This window comes from Macrobrachium nipponense, chromosome 7, assembly GCF_015104395.2.
Source record: "Macrobrachium nipponense isolate FS-2020 chromosome 7, ASM1510439v2, whole genome shotgun sequence".
NCBI classification, from domain to species: Eukaryota; Metazoa; Arthropoda; class Malacostraca; order Decapoda; family Palaemonidae; genus Macrobrachium; species Macrobrachium nipponense.
Genome location: NC_061109.1, coordinates 51,783,653 through 51,808,652, shown reverse-complemented (window position 1 = coordinate 51,808,652; position 25,000 = coordinate 51,783,653). Strand labels below are relative to the sequence as shown.

Below are 25,000 nucleotides of genomic sequence, written 5' to 3'. Positions count from 1 at the left end.
CTACTTTTGCCTGTTATTGACGCATCACCTCCTAGGTGCTACAGTAGATTCACATCAACCTGCGTATCCTGATGTCTAGGCCAGTCCCTTACGACGTATGATTGTCTGTTGATAAGCCAATCACAGGACTGGAAACTCTCAATCTCTCTGGAGAGTTCACATAGGCAGGATGTATGTTCCACCTCTCCTGAAGGATACCAGCCAACCAGGAGTGTCGTAAGGGACTGGCCTAGACATCAGATACACGGTTGATGTCACTCTATTATAATACAAGATAGGGCGGAAGCCTAATGGAAACACTGTGTTTAGTACTATTTGAAGTATTAGATACACCCATTTCTATGTTGTGTGGTCGACAAATTATATTGAAAAATATGTTTGACCCCCCGAAGGCTAGTACCAAACACTGCTTCCCGTTGAGCTTCCGCCATGTTTAGTACTAGGACCTTGGAGGTGATGCGTAGATAACAAGCCAAAGTAGCACCGCTCCACTTATCTTCCACTTATCTGAACATAGGTTCAGTTCGGCGAGCGTCAGATCATTCTTAACGAACAAACACTCTCCTCCTCCTGAGCACTTCCTCCTCCTCCCCCTCCTAGACCAAAGTCATGGCGGTAAATGTTTAAAAAGGAAATATTAACAAATTCGTCCTTTATAGCGGGACACGTCTCACTAATGCAGAGTATATCTACTTTTTGTTCATCAATCTTCAATTTTGATTCAAGTGTATGGCACTGTAAAGGCTGGGCATTTAGATAGACAATCAACAACCATTTGATCACCAAACTTAGTTCATCTCCGTAATTACTATTCGTGTTACAAAATCTATTCTTGTGGTCATTTTCATAACAAAATTACATTCAATTTTGTGATGAAATCTACAGTTAGATTGATGATTGAATTCTTGCCAGTTGCAGCCACCTTACCTTTTTATTTGAGAATATGCGCATTTATGGTTTATATTGCACTCGTAGTCATTACCTGCTCTGACATAGATGTCATCATGGCATAATTTAGCATTGGTATTGCTAACACCACTTGGGAGTTAGTATGATCCTGCCTACCATGTGACAGGTTATTATAAGGTCTAGATACTGGCCTTTATTTTGCTGAAATCTTGCATATGTGTCCAGGTTTTCTCTTATGTGCGTTACCTCTTCTGTTACTGACAGTATTGGATCTCACACCATCATTTCTCGAACTATCCATTTGATTTAATTGACTTCCAATTGTGGCAAATGAAATTGTTTGGGCATGCAGAGGAAATACCATCCAACAGTCTAATTGCACTTGTTTGATTAATCTAGGGTACATATAAGAGTTTTCATCTATATGACCCGTTCCAAGACCGAGAAAGCCTTTCGTCTTGAATAAATTAACACCAGTGTTGTTATCCAGTCACGCAACTGAGTATTGTATTGATTTATTCCATCATGTTGTAGTCCATTTGTTTTCCAGTTTGCAAACATTTACATCAATTCCATTATTTTCCCCCCAGAGTTCCGCAACGATAGTCCCTAGGTTATGAAGGACTTTTCCCCGGTTAGCTTCTGCATCGAGTAGGTCCTGTGCACCACAGTGAGTTAAGCCTGTCCTTAGGCCAGTGATCGAACTTCTCCATTAGCCCAGATTTTAGTCTGTCCATTCATATGTGTTCCGGGAAGTCTACTTTTAATGACAATCCCATGAAGGCCGAGAGGTTCGATTTCTTATAAGTGGAGTCACCGTTTAATATTGGAGCTCCTCCACAGGTTTATAGTAATTAGTTCCACTATGATTGTGAAGGGCACGGTCTAGGCCCTAGACTGTGGTGGAGGGTTTAGCTCAAATGTTTGATTTTTTCTTCGCTAAGGATGATTTAGTTTTGAAGGCTTCGATTTCTCTCTCCTTTTCCGCTAAGTAACTTTTCACGGCATGCAACTTGTCATGTGTTTCTCTGGAAAATTTTGCGTCTGGTTGTCACCTGATGATGATTGTGAATCATCAGTGCGTCTCTCGTAACAATTGATATATCATAGTGCAACTGCTTTGAGGTTTTCCTCTTCTTACAACTTTCAAACCTTTTCACTGTCAGTTTCCGTTTCAGCGCTGAATGGCCGTAGTTGCCCCAATGCTTGGCATGCATGCCAGAAGTCTATAAATTGATCAACCAATCACTGTTGCCACACTGTTTGTGTATTTAGAGATGAAATTTTTATAAAATATGGGAATAATACAGACTACTTTCCAGTGTAGAGATAGTTAAATAGGAGCTGAGGACATTTTATAAGAAACACCACTTGAGATGTGTGGCGTCTTAGTCACTAGTGGGTCCTGGACGACTAGAAGTCTTAGGGCGCATGCGCTGATCTGAACAAAATTGAGCAGGTCCCCTGTAAGGAACTCATTGGATTTCCAAAGCCAAATGAAGCTATGAACACGTATTATTAGTTCCGTCATTGCTGCTGAGAGAGAGAGAGAGTGATAAACAAGCTGTTCCTAAATTTCTGGCTTTTCATTATTTGTTTTAGATGTGCGATATATAATTTTAACCCTGATCCGGGGAAACCGTATGTTTCTTTTGTTCCACTGGGTTCAGGAACAATATTTGATGGCTTAATTAAGCCTTCATTGTTGTATCACTGTAATTGATCTTATCCCACGTACTGATGATTCCAGAGAAACGGGTTTATTTTGCAGTAAATACTTTTTAATTCATTTTTGAAGTGTTTGAAGTATATATTTTGCTCTACCAAGTGAAAGGAGAAAGTGCGCGATGAGAGAGGAGGTGGTGTTATGAAATTAATTAGCCGTCTCTATTGGCAGTTTTTATCTCATTACTGTTCTTTATAGGTCTGAGACGATGAGCTATTATTTTTTTACTTTTTTTTTTATTATTTCTTGCAGTGGGAAACATTAGCTATCACTGAAGTCAACTTCATTAGACTCTCTCTCTCTCTCTCTCTCTCTCTCTCTCTCTCTCTCTCTCTCTCTCTCTCTCTCTCTCTCTCTCCAATTTGTTAGAAATATTTTATGTTCATCAGTTGTGTGCGCAATAGTTATGAGAAGCGCACAGCATAGCGAGTCTGGTCCCCTGTTTAAACTTTCTTGGCATTATGATTGTATTGATTACGAAGCTGTTTGGCAAGAACAAACGGTCTCTCTCGCTTGCCTGTTATGTGCCAACCATCATAATACAATGACTTATTTTGCATATATGTCATTGTATACTATATATATGTGCGTGTGTAAATATATACTATATTTGTATGTGCGTACATATATATTATATATATTTATATATATATTACATAAAGCTAAAATAGCCTCTTAGCTTCTTGATTTCCTCACGCGTTTTTGAATTGCTTATCACCACGAGCCTTGAAACCAGTCGATGAAATCGTAACTCCTGTGGTGGGATTCGAACCGAGGCATGACTAGTTAGGGTTCGAATTCCACCACGGAACTTACAGTCACTTGGTCTGCTTCTTGATTTAGACTGCAAGCAAGTAGCGATGGGCATATTCAAAGTGCGTGTGGAAATCAAGAAGTAAAAATATCATTGTTGCTATTTCAAATGAGCATATATATATATATATATATATATATATATATATATATACATATATATATATATATATATATGTATATATGTATATATGTGTGTGTGTGTGTGTGTGTGGTGTGTGTGTGTGTGTGCACCGACTCCTTACCATTCCTTCCTATAATTCTTCATATAATTCTCAGTCTGGTAAGTAAAGGACATTGAGTCGAAAGGCCTGGCAGTACTGCTTCGTTCACTTCCATACACATACACACACATATATATATGCATATATATATATATAAATATATATATATATATATAATTTATATATGTATATATATATATATATATATAAACTTAATTGAGAAAACTGCTTTCTTTGCTTTATTGCTTTGACTAGAAAAAAATGTACATAGTCTGAAGTATTAATAGGCTTTCTGTATTCACTAGAGTTAGAGTTAAATCCTTCATTACTCGTGTGTATTAGGTAATAAAATAAATAGTGAATTTATACAAGTTACGTAATCCTTTAGCATTGCGGACACCATCGATGAAAAAAGATGTAATTATGTATACGGAATCTGAAATATCCTGATTCTGAAATAAAACTGCATAAAGAACAGTAAAAACTTTAAGATTAGAGTGAAGAAACCTACAACGCAAAAAATCTGTTCAGACTATGATATATCAAGAACTTTGGTGTTCACTTAGCTTATAAGAACAATAGAATGATGAAACAAGTACTGTTAAAGCGCTCCACCGACAATACTTCAGGATGTGTATATCAAATCCCATGTAGTAAGTCCAGTAACAACTCGTATAGCGGTCAAACAGGAAAATCATTGGAAAGTGACTGGACCAGCATGAAATTGTATAAGATATGCCTCAGTGAACAGAGGAATTTTTTTTTATGCCAGTGAAAGCAATCAAATAATCAACCGAGTAGGGCAAAACTATAGTTTATTCCAATAATATGCTGAAAAAATATTATGTAGAGTCTTCCAATAATATAAAGAAAAAATATTATGTAGAGTTTTCCAGTAATATGCTGAAAAAAATATGACATAGAGTCTTCCAATATTATGCTGAAAAAATATTATATAGAGTCCAATTTTATAAAATAGAGTTTTTATAAGAATACGATATCAGTCTTGGTACGTATAAACACGATCCAGTGTTTCCAAACGAAATATATGAAATGTATAGAATTTAAGGAAGGTGACTGACATGGGATGAGAGCAAAGGTATTATCTCGCCTGCATTAATACACAGATTGTTTTCTAGAATACTACCACCGTTAGTTCCTGCACGCTGTAAAAGGCGACTAAAAGGAAAGCTGCTGCCTTGCAGTCTTACTTTTGAGTAAAAGGCTAGGCCCATCCCCAATAACTGTGGAAACTGTTGCCTTGCAGTCTTACTTTTAAGTAAAAGGCTAGGCCCACCGCCAATAACTATGGAAACTGCTGCCTTGCAGGTGGACTTTTTAGCAAAAGGCTAGACCCACTGCCAATAACTGTGGAAACTGCTGCCTTGCAGTCTTACTTTTCAGTAAAAGGCTAGGCCTACCGCCAATAACTGAGGAAACGGCTGCCTTGCAGTCTTACTTTTAAGTAAAAGGTTAGTCCCACTGCCAATAATTATGGAAACTGCTGCCTTGCAGGTGGATTTTTTAGTAAAAGGCTAGACCCACTCCCAGTAACTGTGGTTGATGACAGCAAGGGTATGCAGTCGTAAAAACCCCTTTGCCAAACAAACCATGCCTGATGTTGTGAGGAAGGCAGTGGAGAAGGCGCATCAGGCAACCGACCCCTTAAAGTAGGGATAACGGTGGAAGAGAAGAGGAAGACCTTAGATGCAAACTATTTTACTCCTCTCCTTCCTTTTTTTTTCCATCCCATAGGTGTGTCTATTTGGTTTCTACCTATCTATATGTTCGTTGTAATGCCCCTGTAGCGTATATACTGTGTCAGTCTTCTAGAAGATTTGTTAGGTATAAAGATGAAGCCGGAAACAGTATTCATTGTCTTCATTATCTATGTGGTATATTTTTATAGATGCATCATGTTCCCTTCTGATTTGAAAATATATATTATATATATTTGATATATACTTCATATGTTTATGTCTATATATATAATATATATATATATATATATATATATGTATATATATCTATATATTCATATGTTTATGTCTATATATATATATATATATATATATATATATATATATATATATATATACAAAGTTTTCTCTATTCGTCTTACATTCTTCTTCTCATCAGCATGTAGCTGGTATATCACGTTTCCCAAGGATATAAAAGTTTTCTGTTGTCAAAGTGTTATTTCCTCTTAACACTTCGACGCGCGCTCTGGCTTCCGTCATACTTTCAGGGTGCCAGTTATTGATGGAAACCAGGGTTGGTCGTTCGACCATAATTTCTCAAATCTTTCGGGCCGAGACTAACCATTTAGCTTTTTATGTGTGGGTGTGTTTCGGTATGTTTTTATCGCTCGCTTGAACACTTTATTCCAAGGGATATTGGTTGATATTTATATTTTCCTACTTTTAAGCTTCTTTTTAACTTGTTATTTCGTAATTCCAAGGGATATTTAATCTTCTCAAAGAATCTCGCGATTTTTTTTTCAACTTTTAAGCTTTGGTTAAACTTCCGATGACATTCCGCTGGCTTCTCTTTAATGTTCTCTTTTATCAAAGATGAAGTAATCTTAATAAGAAAAAACTGAAAAGATGATATCCTCAGTATTATTACTATTACTATTGAAGGCTGGGAAGGCCACTCGCGTTCTTTGAAGATCAAATAAAACAGTTGTCTTGTGGGATAAATCTGTGTAGACTGTATGATTAGAAATACCATGTAAACCTCTAAGTTGTACGGTGGCTACTTAGTCAGAGGGAATGGAACAAGATCATAATTCCTTGACCATTAGATTATTTTATTTCCCGCTACCATTGGTGTCGAGTTGATAAGGACCCGCTTCATATCCGGTGGCAGTTTACATTATTGCTATTGTGTGCAAGTTTACTTCCCCTAAAATTCATTAGGCTATCGGATTCCCAACAATGTGTAACCATTAACGGCTCTTCCGTGCTGCCGATACGTTTATTTAGATTTTTTCCGGTTCCATGTAGACGGAGAGATGCACATAATCATAGAAATAAAAGTGACGGGTATGAAGTCTCACAACTTGATTGTCGTATTTCCTTTGTTCCACCGAGAAGGCAATGATGTTACGCTGCGCAAACGGTAACCTAGTTTTTATCTTTCTTCGGAGTCATTCGGGAACGTTTTACGTAGATCTTATTTTCTTGTGCATAGTGTCACCTGGCAAGCAGATGTTCACGGTAATTATTTTATGTTTCGTTTATAATATAACTTCCAACGTAGGCGAAGTATACTGCAAAACTATACTCGTTTTTTTTTCATCTTTCCACCCGCCTGTGGTGCTCGCGCATGGTAACACTGTGTCCCGGGCTTTAAATAGTTACATTCAACTTACATTCAACAATAATAACATATCCTATTTCGAATATTAACGGTGTAATTCGCATACAGTAAATTATTAAAACACTTTTCAGTTGCATATGTACACCCAGATATCCTTTTATTTACCTAAAACTTACACTTAGTGTTACAATGTAAAGTCCGGGACGCAGTGTTACCATATGCGAGCACCACAGGCGGGTGGACAGATGGAAAAAAAAAAACGAGTATAGTAAGCGTTCTTGTTGGTTTGGTCGTTCGGAACGGTTAGGTTATAAGACGAGCAGATGTCTTCGATTCTTTGTGTCTGTGTTTTAAGAGAGAATTACTCTTGAGGTCTTGACGTGGAACTTCTTGTAAAGGATTTTGTCTCGACTATTTTTATTCTGTTTTTCCCTCACCTCCATCCACGTCCTCTTTTGTTGCGGTGACATCTGATTGGTAATTTCTTTATTGTCTGGTATCGTATGGCAGCAATGAAAAATAGAAATGAATGGTAGATTTGAATAGATATATCAAATAGAAATGAAATGACTAGATAAGTGAGCCATCCAAGTCCCAAAAAATAACTAAAGTAAAAGGAAGTATTATTGATAGACTACTTAAGCAAGTGAACTCAACCCCAAGCCATAACTTTAGAGTCGTGTATTTTATTGTATTTGTTTGTTTGATTTCATTGTCACTGGTTATGTTTTCGGTACTGTTTTGTCCGTCCGGCTCCTTGCTTAGCAAAAGTGTGAAAACTATACTCCGTTTTTTTCCATCTGTCCATCCGCCTGTGGTGTTTTCGCATGGTAACACTGCGTCCCGGGCTTTAAATAGTTACGTTATGTGTAAGTTTTAGGTAAATAAAAGCATATCTGGGTGTACATTTGCAACTGAAAAGTGTTTTAATAATTTACTGTATGCGAATTACACCGTTAATATTCGAAATAGGATATGTTATTATTGTTGAATGTAAGTTGAATGTAACTATTTAAAGCCCCGGACGCAGTGTTACCATGCGCAAACACCACAGGTGGATGGACAGATGAAAAAAAAAAACAGAGTATAATCAATATATTTCTATAACTTTATTTTTTCTACATCTCAGGGACTAATTAATTGTAATTTGGTGAGGATCCATTTCTGGAACTGATTTGCGATTTTCCTCTTCTTGGTGAAAGAAAACGTAGGGGATATAAGAGTGCAATAATCCTTCAAGTATTCGGATGAGGGGAGCCAAGGGGCCGTCGCAAAATGGCGAAATCAGGATACGGTCGAGTAAAACAATTGAAGGGTGTTCAAAGGCAGTTCAGTATCCTTTCTCACTAACCTTGACAATACCACATAGCTCAGTCTGTGGCTCCAGAGCCTTTAAATATGCAGCTCCTAGATTATACAACAATCTTCCTCTTGAACTGAGGCAGACTGAGGATTTAAAGTCTTTCAGAAAGAAACTTAAATCCTTTTAGTTTAATCGATGCCATGATATGGAAGATCAAACAGTGAATGTGGAATTTGCAGTGTGATAAAATGCATTCGATGAATAAACTGTTAATTTGATAATGGTGCGGGACCTGGATATGCCGTCAACAAGTAACAAGTAACTCAGTATGCTTATAAACAACACCATCACACTTTAAACTGAAAACTGTATGCAAAAGACAGTTAGCCACCTTTTCCCTCTAATCATTGTAACAAAATATACTGCATAAATACACTGAGAACATGAAACCCTCTCCTTTTCTCTCGTAATGACACAAGTCAGTATTTACCCACAGCCTACCCTAATTTTATGAGCATTAACATATTTCTATACAGCGGCCATCTTTATCAGTTGTTACCATATTGTATTACCACACATAAGATACAAAATGTGCATGTGTGAACTATTGACCTAGGGTTGGTGCTAAGCAAGCCATACACATAAAGGACTGACACTCTGATTTTACCGAGATTGGCATGAACCGGCCAATCTTTATCGTGTGGTTGGGGGTAAAAATGACAAACCCGGTGAGACTAGCCAGTCCTCTCATCCTTTAAACAAGTTCAACCAGACAGGTCAGTGTAGCCAAGACTGGCATTATCCCCCCCCCCCCCCCCCCCCCCCCCCCCCCCCCCCCCCCCCCCCACCCCCCCCCCCCCCCCCCCCCCCCCCCCCCCCCCCCGCCCCCCCCCCCGCCCCCCCCCCCCCCAGTTTTTGTGGGTGGTTGCATGTGGGGATGGACTAGTTTGACGACTGGGTTGACCCACCTATTTTGACACATTTTATTGCTTACCTTTCAGTAGTCTGCAGTTTTGCTGAAGTAGTAGTCTGGTGTTTTACCCCCGTGGTAGTAGTTTGCAGTTTTTTACCCCGTATAGTCTGCATCTTACCGCCCCCCCCCCCCCGCGGTAGTAGTCTGCAGTTTTCCTTCCCCTGCGGTAGTAGTCTGCGTTTTCTTTCCCCTGTAGTTGTCCTGCAGTTTTCCTTCCCCTGCGGTAGTAGTCTGCAAGTTTTTTGCTAACCCCCGCGGTAGTAGTCTGCAGTTTTGCCTCCTGCGGTAGTAGTCTGCAGTTTTGCTACCCCCTGCAGTAGTAGTCTGCAGTTTTGCTAACCCCCGCGGTAGTAGTCTGCAGTTTGCCCCTTTGCGTAGTAGTCTGCGTTTTCTACCCCCTGCGGTAAGTAGTCTGCAGTTTTGCTACCCCCTGCAAATAGTAGCTACAGTTTTGCTACCCCCTGCAGTAGTAGTCTGCAGTTTTGCTAACCCCTGCGGTAGTAGTCTGCAGTTTTGCCCCTTGTGGTAGTAGTCTGCAGTTTTGCCCCTTGTGGTAGTAGTCTGCAGTTTTGCTACCCCCTGCGGTAGTAGTCTGCAGTTTTGCTACCCCCTGCGGTAGTAGTCTGCAGTTTTGCTACCCCCTGCGGTAGTAGTCTGCAGTTTTGCTACCCCCTGCAGTAGTAGTCTGCAGTTTTGCTAACCCCCTGCGGTAGTAGTCTGCGTTTTGCCCCCTTGTGGTAGTATCTGCAGTTTTGCCCCTTGTGGTAGTAGTCTGAGTTTTTGCCCCTTGTGGTAGTAGTCTGCAGTTTTGCTACCCCCTGCAGTAGTAGTCTGCAGTTTTGCTACCCCCTGCGGTAGTAGTCTGCAGTTTTGCTACCCCCTGCAGTAGTAGTCTGCAGTTTTGCTACCCCCTGCAGTAGTAGTCTGCAGTTTTGCTACCCCCTGCGGTAGTAGTCTGCAGTTTTGCCCCTTGTAGTATCTGCAGCCGCCCTTGTGGTAGTAAGTCTGCAGTTTTGCTAACCCCTGCAGTAGTAGTCTGCAGTTTTGCTAACCCTGCAGTAGTAGTCTGCAGTTTTGCCCCTTGTGGTAGTAGTCTGCAGTTTTGCCCCTTGTGGTAGTAGTCTGCAGTTTTGCCCCTTGTGGTAGTAGTCTGCAGTTTTGCTAACCCCTGCGGTAGTAGTCTGCAGTTTTGCCCCTTGTGGTAGTAGTCTGCAGTTTTCCCCTTTGTGGTAGTAGCCTGCAGTTTTGCTACCCCCTCGGTAGTAGTCTGCAGTTTTGTACCCCTGCGGTAGTAGTCTGCGTTTTTGCCCCTTGTGGTAGTAGTCTGCAGTTTTTGCCCTTGTGGTAGTAGTCGCAGTTTTTGCTAACCCCTGTAGTAGTCTGCAGTTTGCCCTTGTGGTATAGTCTGCGTTTTGCCCCTGTGGTGTAGTCTGCAGTTTTGCTAACCCCTGCGGTCCCCCGTAGTCCTGCGTTTTGCCCCTTGTGGTAGTAGTCTGCAGTTTTTGCCCTTGTGGTAGTAGTCTGCGTTTTGTAAACCCCACTGCGTTTTAGTAGTCTGCAGTTTTGCCCCCGCGCAGTAGTAGTCTGCAGTTTTGCTACCCCTGCAGTAGTAGTATGCAGGTTTTGCTACCCCCTGCAGTCGTAGTCTGCCAGTTTTGCTACCCCCTGCAGTAGTTATGTCTGCAGTTTTGCTACCCCCCCTGCAGTAGTAGTCGCAGTTTTGCTACCCCCTGCAGTAGGAGTCTGCAGTTTTCGCTACCCCATGACAGTAAGTAGTCTGCAGTTTTGTTCTACCCTGGCAGTATGCAGTTTTCTGCAGTTTTATTACCCCCCGCGGTACCGTAGTCTGCAAGCTTTTGCTCCCCCACGCGGTAGTAGTCTGCAGTACCCCCCCCGCCCCCCCCCCCCGCGGGTAGTAGTCTGACAGTTTTGCTCCCCTTTTCCGCGGTAGTAGTCTGCAGTTTTACCCCCCCCCCCCCCCCCCCCTCCCCCCCCCCCCCCCCCCCCCGCCGTAGTATGCAGTTTTTGCTGCCCCCAGTGGGGGGTAGTAGTTTTCTGAAGTGCTAACCAACCCCCACGTAGTAGCTGCAGTTTTAACCCCCCCCCCCCCCCCCAGCGTAAGTATCCCCCCCTGCAGTTTTGCTCCAGGCGTTAGTAGTTCTGCATTTTTTAAAAACCCCCCCCCCCCCCGCCCCCCGCGTTTTAAGTATTCCTGCAAGTTTTTGCCCCCTGGCCCCTGTGGTATAGTCCGCAGTTTTGCTAACCCCCCACTGTAGTAGTCTGCAGTTTGCTAACCCCGCGTTAGTAGTCCTGCATTTCGCTACCCCCCTGACCCTCCCGGTAGTAGTCTGCAGTTTCGACTACCACCCCCCGGTAGTAGTCTGCAGTTTCGCTACCCCCGGTAGTAGTCTGCAGTCGCTACCCCCCCGGTAGTAGTTTCTGCAGTTTTGCCCCCCACGGTAGTAGTCTGCAGTTTTCCTCTCCGCGGTAGTAGTCTGCAGTTTTCCCCTCCGCGGTAGTAGTCTGCAGTTTTCCTCTCTGCAGTAGTAGTCTGCAGTTTTGCTAACGCAGCGGTAGTAGTCTGCAGTTTCGCTACCCCCACGGTAGTAGTCTGCAGTTTTGCCCCCCCCACAGGTAGTAGTCTGCTGTTTTGGCTCCCCGTAGTAGTATTCTGCAGTTTTGCTACCCCCGCACGTTTTAGTAGTGTGCTGTTTTGGCTCCCCGCAGTAGTAGTCTGCAGTTTTGCACCCCCCCCCCCCCCCCCCACCCCCCGCGGTAGTAGTCTGCAGTTTTTGTTTTTGGCTCCCCGCGTAGTCTGCAGTTTTGCTAACCCCCGACGTAGTAGTAGTCCCCCCCCTGTTTTGCTCCCGCGTAGTAGTCTGCAGTTTTCCCCTCTGCGGTAGTAGTCAAGTGTTTTACCCCCGTGGTAGTGGTCTGCAGTTTTAACCCCCCCTCCCCCCGCCCCCCCCCGACGGTAGTAGTCTGCAGTTTTGCCCTATGTACTATATGTGCCAAAGTGGTGGTATTTTGATTTATTGCTCTTTACAGCAGACCGAGAAACGTTGCTAGGATCCATAACGTTGCAATTAACCTTTCTTCAGGAGGTATAGACTTCCTCATTACTGTATCTTTCTTTGTTATTTTTGGAGACAAGGAATAAAAGGTCTCCGAAGACATCATCAGTCATTCTTAAATAATCGCTGTAATCTTCCGGGTTATTTTCCTTTAATTCTTTCAATAAAGTCATATGATAAAACCCCTCTTTCTTAGCCATGGTTTCACCCATACTTTACCATTTTTCTTGCATATTTCATGCTCCTAATCGTCTTGTAGGAGTGCTATTATCATTATTGCACTTATCTTCCCTCTACTTGGTGCCATGATTTAAAAGCACTAAATATATCAGGACACTCCAGGACTGAAAGGAACATGGCCACTGCATAATAACTCTGCCCTCTCAAAACATGCATAGAGCAAGTCAACTGCGTGTATGGCCAATACCCAAGCGGACTGGAGCGCGGTCTAATCCCGGAAGGACAAACCCGAACCATGTAACTGTTTCTGGTTTGAAAATAGTGTCCAGTCTGTCTTGAGTGGATCGTGTCACACACACACGCAGTCTATGGAGGAGATATGACGTAGGTAATTACCCGTTTTGTGTCCGGGCAACGGGCAATTGACTTTAGAAGTTTTCGTAATTGGATTCTGCAGATTGACTCAGCTTTTTCAGTAAAATGCAATTGACATAATTTATTCTTGAATAAGACATTTTTCCTTTATAATATTTCATTTCTATGATTTATTTATTTGAATAAAAGTAGTTACTTGAAACCTGTGACCGGCACGCTTTCAGTATTTGTTGAGTGCACAATGGGGCACTGAGAGTCCTTCAGAGGTGAGTGAGTTCCGGGGGAAATCCCCATCGAAGTTGGGATGCATCTGTTGTGTATGTTACGATAGGTGACATCAAAACTTAGTCACCCTCACCCCGTTGTGTACTAGCTCATTCATTTTCTTTGGATAAAGATGTAAGGATCCAAAGATCAAAAGACTGGCAATTTAATGTCTGGAAATCAAAGTACTGTCAGGAATATTCTTCAGGGAAACGGAGATCATTTGTACAACTGTCAACGACCCGATTGTGGAGTCCATACTTCACCGGTTCACGTTCTCATTACTTCACGCCGTTCAGGTGTTGAGCTCCGTATTTGTCACTTACAAAGAAAGTAAATGTTTGCCGTTCCATTAAGGCTTGACTGAACTGCCGATAAGTCTTGAGGAGTTGTGTGTTGGGGTAGGGGGAGGTGGGGGTTCCATAGCACAGAAACCCTTGATATCCAATCTGAGTGATTATTGATTGCTTTCCTGTTAAGAGCCCAGGAGGCTGCGAGGGGTTAGACGCGGAAATCGGTATTTGTCGGGAATAAGATATGGCCGTAAGATATGGTGTGTGTGTGTGGATAAATGAGTATTGCCTACATCTTATTTGTATTTTTGTGCGTAAATTCGAGGTTCTGTCGTTGCTGTGTACCAAGCTTTTTATATAATTACCTAAAAGGTACAGTCCTAAAATGTACGTTTTTCCAGTAGTACTATTTCATAATCTTTACGGTCATAAACCTTTTTGTATGTGTTCGTTGAACGGAGTAACAACGCTGTCTAAAAGTTTCCATTTTTTCTTGTAATTCTTATAACCCGTTATTACATTTGAAGGTTGAGTTACATATGGATGAAATTTTGCTTTTGTTTTCGGTTATGGATTTGCTCATTTTTTACTCTCTAGCATTGATCCTGACAAAATTGTATTTGAATGATACGGACAAGTTTCTTTTTTCGCTGTACGCCAATGATTTCATATTTTTAAAGAGATTTTTATTTACGTTGCGTACTAGCTCTGTTTAAAAAAAAATAGTATGTCTCAAAGGGGTGGTGGTGGCTGGAGATGTTATTGGTTTATCTTAGTTCTATTTTATTGGCAACTACACAGGACTTAAATAACAATTTCACATTTAATCCCGGGAGCAGACAGCTGTGAAACTCTTGATAACTGACGTGGCTTTTTTATTGTTACCCCAGAATTCCTCCCGTACGATTTACCCTGCCCTCTCTCTCTCTCTCTCTCTCTCTCTCTCTCTCTCTCTCTCTCTCTCTCTCTCTCTCTCTCTCGTATTTAACACGCCAATGGATGTGATAGCCATGTATGGATTTGTTAGTCGGCAGCTTTAGGGCATAGCCTATGTAGTTAATGAAAAGTCTGCCTAGATCAGTCAATAACAAAAGCATAATGCTGGAAGGAGAATTATTCATCGGCAAATATATAACTTGAAAGCATATACCGATGACATAGGTACAACAGAGTAGAATGCTCTGTAAAACGTGTGCAGTGCTCAGTTCTTAAACGCTCACTTGTATGTTACAATAGGTCGTGTGCGCCCGACTGAAGTAATTGGTAATAGGATCTTTTTCGAGAAAACGGACCGTTTGCTGCGTTCCGGGGATGACGGCCTGATTTGCAAGTGATCTGAAATTGGGGAGGCTAAAAGAAATGTAACCGGATATTATTTACATATTTTCTTACACGTAAAACGTTCGTTATATATATATATATATATATATTATATATATATATGTATATATATATAAATATTTTTTTGAGTTATGTATATTTGTATGCTAAGAACAGTTTACTGGATTTTTCGTCAGAAAGTGATCTCTAGATAGTAAATGTGAATGAAAGAAAGGAAAAAGAGGTTAAAGCTGTTGAGATGAACACACGTGGTGAAGGGAATGTTGTTAGAGTATTTTGCGAGGCTAATGCATGTTGGAAGAAGTAAGATGCTCCGTTATTACTGGGAATTTTGATTTATTGCTTGAAAGATGTATAGTAAATGAAGAGAGCCTCAATTTGCAAGAAGCGTGAAAGTGCTTGCAATACAGAAGCGAATGGAATTGGGTGCGTTCAGTAGGGCTACACGGAAAGCTTCTGTGGCAGCCCTACTGAACGCACACAATGAAAGTTTTCTCTGCACAAGAGCTCATTTAGTTTTCAAAGTCAAATTAGGAATATGAATATGGCCGTAACGGCTGTTTATGTTTCTCTAAAACCACTCCCTGTTGGGGTAAATAGCTTTACTGTTGAATATATATACGTTATATATGTATGTATGTGTATATATATATATATATATATATATTATATATATATATATATATATATATATATATATATATATATATATATATTGTGCGTGTGTAGATCAGGGTTTGAGTAATTATAATTTAACTGAAATATAGTCATTACTTACAGAATGATGTAGTTTGTAATTCAATTGCAATTATAAAATTGAAGCGGTAGGGGCCGGGCTCCGTTAGGAGTGATGGGTTGCTTAGAAGAACGGCAGAATCCAAGTGTTTCGTAACTAGTGCTAATAAATACTGTGTTAATATGACCTCTGCTCTTCTATCACTTACGCTTCTAGAAATAAATTATGAAACTCTGTGGCAAAGAATAGCGATTACTCTCGCACCCAAATCCATAGTAATTGTAGCTGTAATTGAATTTTCTGTTCAGTAATTGTAATGGAATTGCCCTTTCTAAATGTAATTATAATTGTAATTTACATTTTTAAGGTAATTGTAATTGTTATTGCAATTTATTTCTTCAAGTGTAATTACTCCAACCCTGATTGGAGGACTCGTGTTTTTACCAAAAAAGAACAACGGTATTTATCCCTAGCAGGCTAGGTGTTAAAAGTTACTCTCTGGTTGTTTCAGCAAACAATCTTTTGTCCATTTTGTTCGATTACGTTTCTTTTTGTTTATCATCATAACCAACAAACCAGCTGCGCTCACATAACCGGTTCTTGGTACCTTCCGGCGCAAGACGAGTGACCATGGCTGTCCTCTCGCAACAAAATCTCAAGAAGAACTTGAGGCTTTCACTGTTATCCGAAATGAACAGTCAGCGTGTGGATAAGACTGAGGTTCTTCAGTCTTTCAGTTCTTCAGTCTTTCAGTTCATCCCAGCTGACAGTTAGATGTCAGCGTGTCATGGGTCCCTCACACACTGCCTGCAGTGTACAATATGGCAACAGCTGCCTTGCAGATGGTATATTCACTCTCAGAAAAGTGTGGATACGAACGCAATAATAATCTTTCACTGATTTAGGCAGCAATCAAACGGTTACAGGAAACCTTCACAAGACAACAACAAATGGGCATCAACGAATTCCTTTCCGCTATCAACGCGAGAGGAGCAAGAATGCTGCGACGTGAGGTGGAAGTGACTGTATACCCTTCCGAAGAGGGGAACACCCTCCCTCCCTTTCACGGATGAAGCACCCATATCGCTCGTTGATCATACTGGAGGAGACAGTTAACCTCCTCATCTTCCCCAGTGCCTCGTGGGTCTTCAATTGGCCATGTCCCACCCCCCCCCCCCCCACCCCTTCCCCTGTGGTTGATGATGATCATGATGGGAATGGCGGCTGGTAGACACAAACCAGTAGAAAAGAAATAAAAAAAATAGCCTCTCTCTTGTCGAAAAGACCAAACTCCAATCCTCGCGAGTCACCTCGCCAGAAACTTGAGATGTCACGTTGTTATTCCCAATTTGTGCTCTGCGGTGAAGCGAGGCGCCGTAGTGAGTGAGAGTCATGTTTCTCCGGCCTCCTCTTTATTTACCATGATTCAACTAGCAGACGCTATACTTTGCAATAACCCCAAATGTAGAAATGACCATCACAGGAGGGATTTGAAAGAATTCTATTCGCATATACGAGTAATACTCGCTCTGCTAGACTCGGGTAGAGATACCTTGCTGTGGAGGCAAAATGTAGCCGAGGGAAAGACACTTTGCATTGCTAATGAGACAGGTGATAGTACAGTTCAAACATGCTCTTAAGCACTGCAAACTAAATGAAAAGCAAAGCAACACTAAGAGTAGATGCCATGTCTAGAAAGCTAGAATCGGGAAGTTCTCCTCGTCTTTCGGATGATATTCAACTCGTAAATCCCAAAACTAAGAAGCCATCAAAGAGCAGAGACTACCGCAAGAATTTGGGGCGATCACTTCAGCTACACTGAATTGCATAAACGATCAAGACCTCTTACTGATGACATTCAATTTCATTTCGCTGATCGTATTACGTCAGGCAATGTAAGTGAAGCCATCAGCAATTTACCTAGTGATAAAGCTTTCAACTTCTGCCATCCGGTAATTCACATTTTGCTAGCTGCCCTATTCAGTGCATGCCTAATTCACCAGTTTCCCTGACTCCTCGTGGTTCACTTGATACCATTAATCAAAAACAAGCTAAAAGATGCAGCTAACCCTGACAATGATTGCCAGACTGCAGTCGCTTCAATTTCATCAAAGTACCTACTCCCGTCGGTGCGTCTAGTGAGACTTCACCCCTTCCTACACTACTGAGAACCGGTTCGGATTTCACTAAACGCTCAACAGACACCTAAAAGAAGTGCTGAAGTATTACCTATTTCGTAGATGTGAGGAAAGCATTTGACAGAGTAAACTACCTGAAGCTGCTCTAAAGATTCACGTCATGATATGTACTTGACACTGAATATTTATGGTTCTCCTCTCAGCAATTGTGTCAAGTGTGATCACATATTGTCGTACGACTTTGGCTCCATAAACGTGCTCGTATCTATTTAATACTGTGCACAGATGCCCTGATTGTCAAGTTGAACTCTCCCCCAATCGGATGTGCTATCAACCAAATAGCAATAAACAACCTTTGTTACGAAAAAGACATGGTTCTAGTTTCCCCATCAATACAAGGTCTCCAACGATAAATCGATACTTTCCGCAGCGATGCAGAGAACTTCCACATAAGATATATGACTCTCTTTACAACGAAACCAAGACCCGGTGCGTGTTGTTACTCCCGAGATCGCTTAAGCATATTAAAGAATCACAAATTTTCCTCGGAAATTATCGTCTGAAATTCTTGCATGAACTCCCGTATCTGCGTCACGTCATCACGGACGAACTAAAAGATACCCGATAGGCCATGAGACTTGTAACTGCTGTTCACAATGACGATTTGAGGCGCCTCACCAACATACTCGCTACCACTCTGCCACGTAGATTATCAGCTGTCGATCATTTAAAAATCATTGCGAGGCGAACAATGTCCAGCGTGATCAGCCAACGAGGAAACAGCAGAGGTTCGCTTATCCAGCGAAGGCAGTGAATCAAGAACTAAACTGTGGGAAAGGTGGGTTAATGAGACAGGTGTTCCATAAATGGCCTCACCTGCTGTGTATACTTGTTCCCTGCTATTGCAGTAATTACGTATTATCTGCATAATCTGCTATTGTTATTCTGTACCTGAATTCTGTAAGTACTGAGTCTAGCTGAAAATTGATTGCATGCTACTGTTTTTATTATTTTTTTTTTAATTTTTACTATTTCAATATTATTATTGTCATTACTATGTATTTTTACTTTTACTTCAGCAACTTTGTAGGTATAGCAGATTACTATTTTTATCCATTTGTCTCGTGAATTTAAATTGAATTTATCCTATTGCCGCCACTTTGTATATTCCCTTTATATGACCTGGAGCTAACATGAAGGAATTACCTGTATTATTATTAATATACTATTATTATTACTTCCTAAATTTTCTTGATTTGACAAATTAGCTTATTCCTCTGTAGTTCGCACAATCGTAGATCTCGCCCTTAATCTGTACATATAACGAATACCGTTGAGTTGATAAATAATCTATATAATTTTTATAGATTACCAGTGAATCCAAGCCAGTGAGTTTTGACGTGACTACATTATTGACTAAGCTAGCTATTGACTATCTGTTGGAGTTTTTAGGGAATGTGTTACTGAAGAGACAACGGTTGATACCAGTTCCCAAACATACGCTAATAAAGTTAAATGAGATGCGTGGAAGAAATATAAATTTTGATTAAACTGGAAATTTGACTTTCAAATTTAGTGTAAGTTTCCCGTTGGTCGAGTGGACTTCGCGCTCGGCTATCAATCTGGTGGTCCGAGTTCGCTTCTCGGCATGGCCAACGCGAAATCAGAGGAATTTATTTCTGGTGATAGAAATTCATTTCTCGATGTAATGTGGTTCGGATCCCACAATAAGTTGTAGGTCCCGTTGCTAGGTAACCAATTGGTTCCTAGCCCCGTGAAAATATCTAATCCTTCGGGCCAGCCCTAGGAGAGCTGTTAATCAGTTCAGTGGTCTGGTTAAACTAAGATATACTTATTCCTAGTATTAAGTATATGGAATTTTTCGTAAGCAAAATTTTAAACTAAGTTAGATTAAACCATTCCAGGTAATGTTGTATGATTCAGGTATGTTGATGAAATAATGTGTTTAGGCCAGTAACGAAAATCTAAGTAACTTATTTGTTCAATTAAATGTGTTAATTCTATCAATAACATTCACTATGGAAACGTAATAAAATCGTTGCCTACACTTTTTAGGATTGCCTAATTAATTGAACTAGTATTAGGTTTAAATACAGTGAACGGAAATCCAAGCACTATTTCTGGCTTTGTTCATTTATATTCTGGTCACAGCCGTAAAGTCAAGAAATCATTTTTCACATATATGTAGCCCTGAATACATTAATGATGAAATAGATATGATTAACAATATAGGCAAGAAATTAAAATATCCAAACTCTGTATTAGACAGTGAATTAAAAGTGGCAAATAAGATATTTTATATTAACAAGGAAAGACCATATAGCATAAAAAAAACTGGTAGCACTGCTATTTATTATATAATATTGTTTTAAAGGTATTCCCATCTGCTTAAAAACTTTGGAGTTAACGTAGCAGACGTGTATGCTTACAGAGAACACACCCGACAACACTAAAGGATGTGTACTATGTAATAAGGAATAGATTTGTATAAAAGATGTGTAAGAAATGTACAGATGAATAGTGCAGTTTTTGTACATGTTAAGCGTAAACAATCATACAATCAACAGTGCGTGAGCAAACAAGATAGTTTATCTTAACAATGCGCCAGAAAAAGAAAACATCATTAAGTCTAGTCTATACAAGAGAGTTTCGGCAAGAACGTGAACATTAGTCATGGCGTATTTCAACTTGATCTATTAATCTCAAAAGAAATATGCTTGGAGTTGAATTTTAAGGTGCAGCCGTTTGTATGTTGGTATATAATATCCTGTTAGTGTAAATATTATGACTTTGTACCAGTCCTTTGCAGATGGTTTCCTTAGCTATAAAGCAATATATATATATATATATATATATATATATATATATATATATATATATATATATATAATTATATACATTATCTATCTATCAACACACACACACACATATATATATATATATATAGTATGATATACATATATATATATATATATATATATATATATTATGGTATAATATATACATATATATATGTATATATTGTATGTATGTATGTGTGTGTGTGTGTATATCCAAAGTCCGAAAAACGTAGGAGGAGCACCAATAATTATTGGTAACAGGGTGATCGATAAGGATCAGTCGGCGAGTGCTTTGTCCTTTTGGCTTGATCCCTGAATGCCTGGTGGATGACCTTCGTTATATATATATATATATATATATATATATATATATATATATATATATATATATATATATATATATTCTTGTTACAACAGAATTCCATCTAATAACAGGAGCCCATTAAAACGCCAAAATACAGAGAGAAAGAGACAGCAGTCTCTGAAATGTAGCATTTTTCTCTCTATATTTTGGCGTTTTTGTGGGCTTTTATTATATATATATGTATGTGTGTGTGTATGTGTGTGTATCTTTGCGAGTGCACCCTTACTTCCTAGCGACGCCAGTAACATTTCTCAGTGTTATTGAAAATACAATGTATATCTTCCTTACTTACCCATGAAATTAATTATCCCTCTGATTTTTGCTATATTTCACTACAGTTTAGCGTTATAAAATTTTTCCTTTTTTTATTAACTTGTTTGTCGTTCTTGGTTTAGTTTTATGGTGTTTTAAAGCAATTACAGGATGCTGCTTCTTAGAACAAAGCTTAATACCCATCCACGAAAGATATTATTTGATTGACAAGTTTTCTTTTGTCTTATTTAATTACTCTGTGACGTCATTAAGTATTGAAGAGGAATCTCGGGGACCTATTATTGACTATGCTGTGTCGAACAGTAATGTTTCTAATTTGTTAAGCGTCTTCAGCTGTCAAAATAGGCAGTGCATTGTAACTAGAAGTAGTTTTAGGTGCCTCTCTGGCAAAGCTTATATCGTTAATAGGTGTTAATCTAGTTAATGACAGTTATAGTGTTGTCAGTTTTAGTTTTCTTTAAAAGACAATTATTTTGCTGGCTTTCTTGAAAACTACCGAGGCGAGAGGGCTGCAAATTGGTATGTTGATCATCAACCCTCCAATCATCAAACATGCCAAATTGCAGCCCTCTAGCCTCAGTAGCTTTTATGTTATTTAAGGTTAAAGTTAGGCTTAATCGTACTTCTGGCAGCGTTACAGGTACGAACAACATAGACCACCAACTGACCATGGCTGAGTTTCATTGGCCCCGGCTAAGAGTTTTATGGGGCGCGGCTAAGAATTATATGGGCCGCGGCTAGGAGTTTTATGGGCCATGGCTGAGGCCACCACCGGACAGAAAACTCGATTGTGCCGAAGATATTTTACTTGTTATTATTGTGACTAGAAGAGGGGAATGGGCATCCAGGAAAAAATATGGTAATGAAAGGAGTTACAATGTATCCCACAGTAACTCTTGGAATTCTTATTTTTTAAGGACATTTTATTTTCAACTTATTCCTGTAATCAAACACATAGTAAACTACAAAAATAATCATGATAACAGAGATATAGAAAACCTATAAATGTACATTTCGTGAACAGAAGAGATTTCGTATTTTATTTTATTCTATTTATTTTTTTTTTTTTGTATGGTGTTTTTACGTTGCATGGAAGCAGTGGCTATTCAGCAACGAGACCAACGGCTTGACGTGACTTCCGAACCACGTCGAGAGTGAACTTCTATCACCAGAAATACACATCTCTCACTCCTCAATGGAATGGCCGAGAATCGAACCCGCGACCACCGAGGTGGGACGCAAACACCATACCAACCACACCACCGAGGGCATGATTAACGACTGATTACTGGGAGCCCGTACTGTAATATTCCCTCGCCCCTCCTCCAAGAGGCTGGCGTGCCATTAATAGTTTCCTATCATATTGTTTTACTTTTCATGAATAAAAACAAACAATAGGTCCCTGGCTCTTAGGCGTTGTCTCAGTACCAACATGGAAAGCATGTATTTGAAACATTTCTCTGTTCTGGCATGACCTGGGTAGCAGCAACAAGTAGTAGCCTACATTTGCTATCCACAATAATATAATGGTAACCATCTTATAAGAAAGACCCATAGCTAGCTTGTAAAAAAGAGTGACACTCGTGAGTCTGAGTTAAGACTGACTTTACTCTCCATAACTGACCCGTTTTGCCTCAGCATACAGACAGAAATGTAATGCCATGTAGGTGACTGATCAAATAGCCAGAATTTGGTGCGTCACATATAGTCACAATACCACGGGGTTGTGTTATTATTGACTGCTGATTTTGTCCAGGTTTTGTCAGGGAAGATTTGTGTCTTTACCCTTCAAAATATCAGCTATCATGGAACACCTCACTCCGGCTACTATACAAGGCATCCATGAATTCATGGGAAGGGCTAACTGCTACCACTATTTTCTTGAGTCTTTGTAATGTTCAAATTACAATTCATATAATATTACAGAAAAAAAAGAACGGGAATTACAATATGGATATGCAACTCTCCCACATCCGTACTAAGTTGGTGCCTGTTGGGATGCTGATAAGATTGTAGGTTGTTGAAAAAAATGTACTTTTGGATTAAACATTCGTATTTTTAGGTAGCAGATAAGAAAATACAGCTGTTTCACATCCTTACTAGGTTGGTCCTTCCCTGGCTGCTGATAAGGTAGTAGGTTGTCATAAAAATAAGGTAGATGCACATTTTGAGATGAGATAAGAATACACAACGATTTCACATCCTCTCTGGATGTCGATAAGGTACTAGACTGCTATTTACAGTTAATTATTTTTCCACAGATCAAGCTTTGGTGGAGAATAGAGTTGACAGCCAGGCTTGGACAGTGCGAGGTGGAGCTTCGTTGACTCTAGGTAAGCAGCCTTTGGCCTGTCAGTAGAAATCCTATCTTGTTGTCCATGGGGTTGTAGCTTGAGTGTACTTTTGAGGTGTAATTGAATGTACCTTCCCTACTTTCCAAGACGAAGAAAGGGCCCTGTCTAGGGCCATTAGAGGAGGTTTTTGGGCATTGTTATGTAAGAATACAAAGCAGCCTTTACTAAGTTTCTTGGCACATACTGTTTCTTCATGTTCCTGTCGAAGAGGTTAGTGGATCCTCTGTGCGTCACAAGTACAAGTCTTCCCACCATAGTTTTGTTACGGGCGTGTAATAATGTCTGGTTATGGTATATGCATATATATATGCATATATAGATATATATATATATATAAATATAGATATATATATATATATATGCACATATATATCTGCATATATATATATATATATATATATATATATATATATATATATATATATATAATAGTAAGTAAGAGAGAGAGGGGGGGGGCCAATTTTTGTGACTTGCATGGGTCTATGATTCGGGCAATTTTCGTAGAAACATCTTTCATGATCGTTTTCACAATTGGAGAAAAGTCTGACTCTTAAGGTCTAACGGGAGTAACTTGAAAAATGGAAGAGAGCTGAGCTTTTAATCATATTCACCCTCTGTTCTAAGAACTCACAAGCGTGCTTGACAGCCAAGCACTACTAGAGCAGGGGTTCTTAACCTTTAGATGACTCAGACCCCTAATGAATTGCCCAATATGGTTCCGTACCCCCTTTGATTGAGTCTACTGAAGTCCTATTTGTTGACAGTATAACTTGATATACTTAGTTTAATACATACTGTAGGTATGAATATTTAGGAATAGAACATACAAGAAAATCAAGAGCATTTATGGTTCTGTATAGCTATTTATTTACAAAATGTGCCTATGTATACATTGACACATTAAAATCAAATATTTACAAATATCCAAGATCAAGCCCCATAGCCCCAGCATTGTGCATCTCATACCCATAAGGTGTGTATACCCCCCCCCCCCTCGTTAAGAACCCCTGCACTAGAGGCTGCTGTTCGATGTTGTTGCGCAGTTTGCCATAGCAAAGCCTTTTCTCTCCTCTCCTCTTCTCTCCTCTTCTCTTCCCATTCCTCTCTTTCGCTCTCTAACGCGACTCACTCCCCTTCTCTCAACACCTGCCTGTGTGTCGGCCCTTACCGTAACCATGGTTACTACATTCGGCTCTTTCCTCCCATCTCGCATCAGGCGCAGGTAAATGCTCGACGGGATGTTGGTCGACCGCACGCCCATTTAAGATATCTCGCTCAAAAGTCTCAAGGGGGAATGTAGGGGGGTGGGGAAGGCTATCACCTAGCAACAACCGCCGACCTCCTTATGAGAGGTAAACGATTACCTATACCTCTCTCTCTCTCTCTCTCCCATCTCTCTCTCTCTCTCCTCTCTCTCTCGGCATAGTTTTGCCTGCTATAGAAATGGCAATAAACGCAAAAAATTATAAACGAAG

At 40.0% G+C, this 25,000-nt stretch overlaps 1 long non-coding RNA gene across 2 annotated transcripts in view; it reads left to right on the top strand.

Annotated features, from left to right (window-relative positions):
• Nucleotides 1-25,000, top strand: part of LOC135217342 (uncharacterized) — a 222,594-nt gene that overhangs the window by 81,558 nt on the left and 116,036 nt on the right. For both annotated transcript variants that reach the window (XR_010315110.1, XR_010315109.1), the window contains exon 2: nucleotides 23,433-23,504. This is a non-coding gene — a long non-coding RNA (uncharacterized LOC135217342). The remainder of the gene's footprint in view (nucleotides 1-23,432; nucleotides 23,505-25,000) is intronic.